Source organism: Oncorhynchus kisutch, linkage group LG8 (genome assembly GCF_002021735.2).
Source record: "Oncorhynchus kisutch isolate 150728-3 linkage group LG8, Okis_V2, whole genome shotgun sequence".
NCBI classification, from domain to species: domain Eukaryota; kingdom Metazoa; phylum Chordata; class Actinopteri; order Salmoniformes; family Salmonidae; genus Oncorhynchus; species Oncorhynchus kisutch.
Genome location: NC_034181.2, coordinates 49,212,235 through 49,218,234, shown reverse-complemented (window position 1 = coordinate 49,218,234; position 6,000 = coordinate 49,212,235). Strand labels below are relative to the sequence as shown.

Below are 6,000 nucleotides of genomic sequence, written 5' to 3'. Positions count from 1 at the left end.
CAAAGTTCTGGAGAAGTACAGATAAGGGTTGGGTTATAAACAAATATCAGAAACTTTGACCACGGAGCACCATTTAAATCCATTATAAAAAAAATGGAAAGAATATGGCGCCACAACAAACCTGCCAAGAGAGGACCACTTTAAGCCGTACACGCCACAGAGCTGGGCTTTACGGAAGAGTGTCCAGAAAAAAAGCCATTGCTTAAAGAAAAAAATAAGCAAACACATTTGGTGTTCTCCAAAGGCATGTGGGAGTCTCCCCAAACATATGGAAGAAGGTACTGGAAGAAGGTGCTTTTTGGCCATCAAGAAAACGCTATGGCTGGCGCAAACCCAACACCTCTCATCACTCCGAGAACACCATCCACACAGTGTATCATGGTGGTGGCAGCATCATGCTCTGGGGATGTTTTTCATCGGCAGGGACTGGAATACTGGTCAGAATTGAAGGAATGATGGATGGCGCTAATACAGGGAAATTCTTGATGGAAACCTGTTTCAGTTTTCTAGAGATTTGAGACTGGGACGGAGGTTCACCTTCCAGCAGGACAATGACCCTAAGCATACTGCTAAAGCAACACTCGGGTGATTTAAGGGAAACATTTAAATGTCTTGGAATGGCCTAGTCAAAGCCCAGACTTCAATCCAATTGAGAATATGTGGTATGACTTAAAGATTGCTGTTCCCCAGCGGTACCCATCCAACTTGAAGGAGCTGGAGCAGTTTTGCCTTGAAGAATGGGCAAAAATTCCAGTGGCTAGATGTTTCAAGTTCATAGAGACATACCCCAAGAGACTGGCCACTGTAATTGCTGCTAAAGGTGGCTCTACAAATTATTGACTTGGGGGGGGGTGTATAGTTATGCACGCTCAAGTTTGTGCGTTTTTTGTCTTGTTTTTTTCTCAATTAAAAATATTTGGATCTTCGAAGTGTTGTGTAAATCAATTGATACAAACCACCCAAAAATCTATTTTAATTCCAGGTTGTAAGGCAACAAAATAGGAAAAATGCCAAGGGGGGTTAATACTTTCGCACGCCACTGTACTGTAATGTTAATGAAATAATCGAAAGAAAAATATATTTTATTATTAATTTGCCAACAGTAGTTGTTATAAGTATTTAGGCATAGGCCTTTCATGTGAGTTAAGCCTCATGTAAAAATAGTCAAACGTGCAAGAGATACTGTTGCATGTAGGCCATGTCTAGATTATCATACAGATATATCAACAACAACAAAAAATCAACTCAAAAGAAAATGACAGTCTATGGCGCAGGAACCACTGACTCGCTGCCTTTTTCTATAATCATTGCACCTGCTGGTAATGCTTAACTGGTTGGGACAGCTCTTGAGGACTCTATCTGTCAAATTATATGTTTGACTCTTATGACTAAGGAGGCTTCCCACTGGTCACCAACTGGTTGAATTAATGTTATTTCAATGTAATTTGTCAACGTATTGTGACATGTAATCTGTGCTGTAAATACAGTGGGGCAAAAAAGTATTTAGTCAACCATCAATTGTGCAAGTTCTCCTACTTAAAAAGATGAGAAGGGGCCTGTAATTTTCATCATAGGTACACTTCAACTATGACAGACAAAATGAGAAAAAAAATCCAGAAAATCACATTGTAGGATTTTTATGAATTTATTTGCAAATTATGGTGGAAAATAAGTACTGGACTAAAGCATCCGCCAACTCCTGGACAGTCTGTGGTGCACTGTTGGTGGATGGAGCGAGACATGATGTCCCAGATGTGCTCAATTTGATTCAGGCCTGGGGAACGGGCGGACCAGTCCATAGCATCAATGCCTTCCTCTTGCAGGAACTGCTGACACACTCCAGCCACATGAGGTCTTGCATTAGGAGGAACCCAGGGCCAACCGCACCAGCATATGGTCTCACAAGGAGTCTGAGGATCTCATCTCGGTACCTAATGGCAGTCAGGCTACCTCTGACGAGCACATGGAGGGCTGTGCGGCCCCCCAAAGAAATGCCACCCCACACCATGACTGACCCACCGCCAAACCGGTCATGCTGGAGGATGTTGCAGGCAGCAGAACGTACTCCACAGCGTCTCCAGACTCTGTCATGTCTGTCACGTGCTCAGTGTGAGCCTGTTTTCATCTGTGAAGAGCACAGGGTGCCAGTGGCGAATTTGCCAATCTTGGTGTTCTCAGGCAAATGCCAAACGTCCTGCACGGTGTTGGGCTGTAAGCACAACCCACCCCCCACCTGTGGACGTCGGGCCCTCATACCACCCTCATGGAGTCTTGTTTTTGCACAACAGCATGTGAAATGTATTGTCAATCAGTGTTGCTTCCTAAGTGGACAGTTTGATTTCACAGAAGTGTGATTGACTTGGAGTTACATTGTGTTGTTTAAGTGTTCCCTTTGTTTTTTTGAGCAGTGTATTTAGTGATATTGAATTATGTTTGGTTGTCAACGCAACTAAATATCAATATCAAGGAAATGTATCTTCTGCTTGCATTGACAACCAAACACAATTCAATATCACTTTTGAAATACAAGAAATAGCCTATTAAGTTAACAATGACATGTTAAAGAATGGGATTGACCCAGATGGAACTCTCCAAGCAGTAGATACAGTACATCTTCTTTAAATGGTGATATTTGGTTGCATTATCAACCAGACAAAATTCAATATTACTTTTGTAATACAGTTAGTAGCCTAAAGTTAAGGCTATGTTACACACATTTACATTACATTACATAATGTTACATAACATTTAACCTTAATTTGTAACATATCCATGGAAACATTGAGTTTAGTGTAACTATAAATGTGTTCATATTTAATCGTATAACGTGTGCATGTTCAAGATACCATGCATAGGGCCCAGGCTTTCCTTTGGATTCTGAAATTGCAAATGAAGGTCTGAAAGTGTACATATTTCCTAAAATGCCACACATTATTGTCAATATTGTTTAGTCGTGGAATCACGACAGATATAGAAGTTCCATATGCGTGTTTGACCGCATTTCTGTTGTCTTGTGTATTCCCTCTCTTCTTGTGAAATCCAGATTTTTGTCAGCATATCTGTGTCATTGACTCCTACCCTGTTGTTTTTATTGTATATCCATGTATGGTTATTATTTGTTTGTCTTCCATTATGCGTTACAGGCCATTTAAAATGCATTGTCTTTCCAGGTGGTGAGCGCAACTGCGGAGTACATGAGCTCATCTGCATCAGAAAAGGTAGGGGCACTCCCCACCTCACCTCCCTGTACCACAACCATTCCCATGAATCACTGTATAATGTCTGGTCATGTTGTCGATGTGGAAATTCCACCTGTTTCACTGTTTATTGCCTTATTTTATGGTCCATTTGTCTGGTTCTATTTGTTTTGCTTTACAAAGAAAAACTTGGTGTTTCCTTGTGCCTGTCCTGTGTGTGTTCGGCCTCTTCGCCCTGGTTTTTTGTTTGTTTTTGTTTTGTTTTAGAAGATAATGAAGAGAGAAGGTTTTAGTGGTTTGAGGTGAGAGGTGAGAGGTTGGGGTTAACCAGGAAATAAATAAGCCTCCTAAACATCACATATGGTGTAACAATGGGCCTAGAACAGGGGTCAACAACCTTTTCTAGCATGACAGCTACTGCAACAAGTACTTTTAAAAAAATGAAACGTTGCAAGCTCCACATTTTCTGCTTTCAAATAGGCACATTCTTAATAAACAACTCCAGGTGGCCCTATAAAATCTGTTTTAATTTTTTTAATCTGTCTTAGTTTTCCTGGGTTCAGATTTTTTTGTTTGTTTTCACTTTAAAAATGACAATTATAGAATTAATACAATTGGATGTTCTGAGTCCATGTCAATGCTTAAATCACAGCAAAATAAAAATGTTTTTATTCATGGGAATTGATAGAGACATACCCCAAGTGACTTACAGCTGTAATCGCAGCAAAAGGTGGCGCTACAAAGTATTAACTTAAGGGGGCTGAATAATTTAGCACGCCCAATTTTTCAGTTTTTGATTTGTTAAAAAAGTTTGAAATATCCAATAAATGTCGTTCCACTTCATGATTGTGTCCCACTTGTTGATTCTTCACAAAAAAATACAGTTTTATATCTTTATGTTTTGAAGCCTGAAATGTGGCAAAAGGTCGCAAAGTTCAAGGGGGCCGAATACTTTCGCAAGGCACTGTATATGCCCCCTTTATCCTACGGTTTTGATTTGGTGTACAGGGAGAACACTGTAAGAACGGCCCATGTTCTGAATTCTGTTGCTGTACATTTCAAAAGTGCTGAACAAATACTTATATTGACTATGTTCGTCCTAGCTCGCTCATTAATGTCTTCATCGAAATTACGGATTGCCTCTTATCCGTTTTTCATCTCCTTATGCCATAGTTTGTACATCTCCATTGTCAGTAGAAACTACGTTTGTTTAAGCAAGTCAGATATCAGATATGTTTTTTTTAAAGGTAGTAAATGAGACTGAATGAACTGTTTCGATGCCAGACAACTCTCCGCTGATAGCCAGGTGTAGCAGTGGTAAGGTGTTGGTACTCTGCTTTTGCGACAGCTTTATGTAGGTCCTGTTTCTGGTCACCGTTATAGTGCAATTCATGTATTGTTTAGTGTTGTGTTGTATAGTGGCTTTCCTGGCATGCATCCCACATTATTATTCTTTTGCCCCACCAAGATTTACATGCTAAAATTGCCACTGCCTCTACTTAGTCAGTTATAATGAAATTCTTACTTCTATCTCACAACTCCAGGATCAACTATTTATTTACTCAAAAGGGCATTGAAAGCTTGAAAACAAACACCATCTGTTAAAATGGTCTTTGTGGACCCTCATCCTATAGACCCTATCCTGGCCGCATCATGAAAAGTTGCGTGCCCAGTTCCGAATCAGAAACTAGTTTGTTTATTGTTTACAATGCTCTGACTTCAAATGCAGCTCATGCAAGTACAAAAAATTAACACAAGTAATCAGATGGTTGTCATCTACAACATCAAAGGTGTCGTCGGAGGATTTGATTACCTAGCAAGTTAGCAAGCCAACGAGGCAAGGTAAAACATCACATAGAGCTAGATAAAGCCAGAAGAATAATATAGTTGTTAAACATAGCTATAGCCAACAGTCTTGCGTGTTTTCATGGTCGTCACTCACTCACTGTGAAGTTTGTCAAGATACCGACACCATCATTAGCCATCCTGCTAAATAACTTTTTGTTGCAATGATGTGCATGCATCAATCGTACATAATGTTTACTTGTAAACAAAAAAGTCTCTACAGTGTTTCAGTGAGAGATGAAAATACATGAGATCTTGCAAAGCGTGCCCAACTCTTTTACTTGTTGCAGTTTGTCTAGTCTGACAAAGCTCATTTCCAGCAGACATTGTTAAATCAACGTCATATGAGGCAGCATGTCCTATGTAATGCTAATGCTAATGCAATGCCTTCCTCCATCTTTCATGCAGTTCACTGTAATGACTCAAAGACCCAAGTTAATAGCCGCAACTGGACACTGAGTATGCTCACAAGTGTGTGCCGGAGGACGTGTATTATTATTTGTGTGGTCTGGTTCTGTAAGCTTGTGTTGTTTATTATAACACACAACCAACTGCTTTTGGTTGTGTGTTATTGAAATGGTGTTTGTTTTATACCATTTGTTTTGTCTGTATGTAGGAGATGCCAGGGACAGTGTGCGTGCGTGGTGAGTGGGATATAGTGTGGGGGCACTATGAGAGTGATTATGTACTCGCTGTATGTGGGTGTCTGCGTGGAGATGATTGGTGCTTTCTGACCTTCCGGATGGCAACTGTTACCATGCCAACAGAATAAAGCGAGGCAAGCGGAGTTAAAAAGGAAGGAACAAGCATTAATGGAAAAAACAGTCACCATTGAGAAAAGCAAATGGACACAGGCCTACATTCTGACTTTATCACTGAGTTAATTTGGCTTCATCAAAGAACTAAGCAATAAGCCATGAGAACCTGGGAATTATGTTGTGATAACTCCCGACTAAGG

General features: G+C 40.2%; 1 protein-coding gene across 2 annotated transcripts in view; it reads left to right on the top strand.

Annotated features, from left to right (window-relative positions):
- The first annotated feature begins 3,175 nt into the window (after positions 1-3,175).
- Positions 3,176-6,000, top strand: part of syt14a (synaptotagmin XIVa) — a 67,983-nt gene continuing 65,158 nt past the window's right edge. For both annotated transcript variants that reach the window (XM_031830533.1, XM_031830532.1), the window contains exon 1: positions 3,176-3,218. The gene's annotated coding sequence lies outside the window, so the exon portion shown is untranslated. The remainder of the gene's footprint in view (positions 3,219-6,000) is intronic.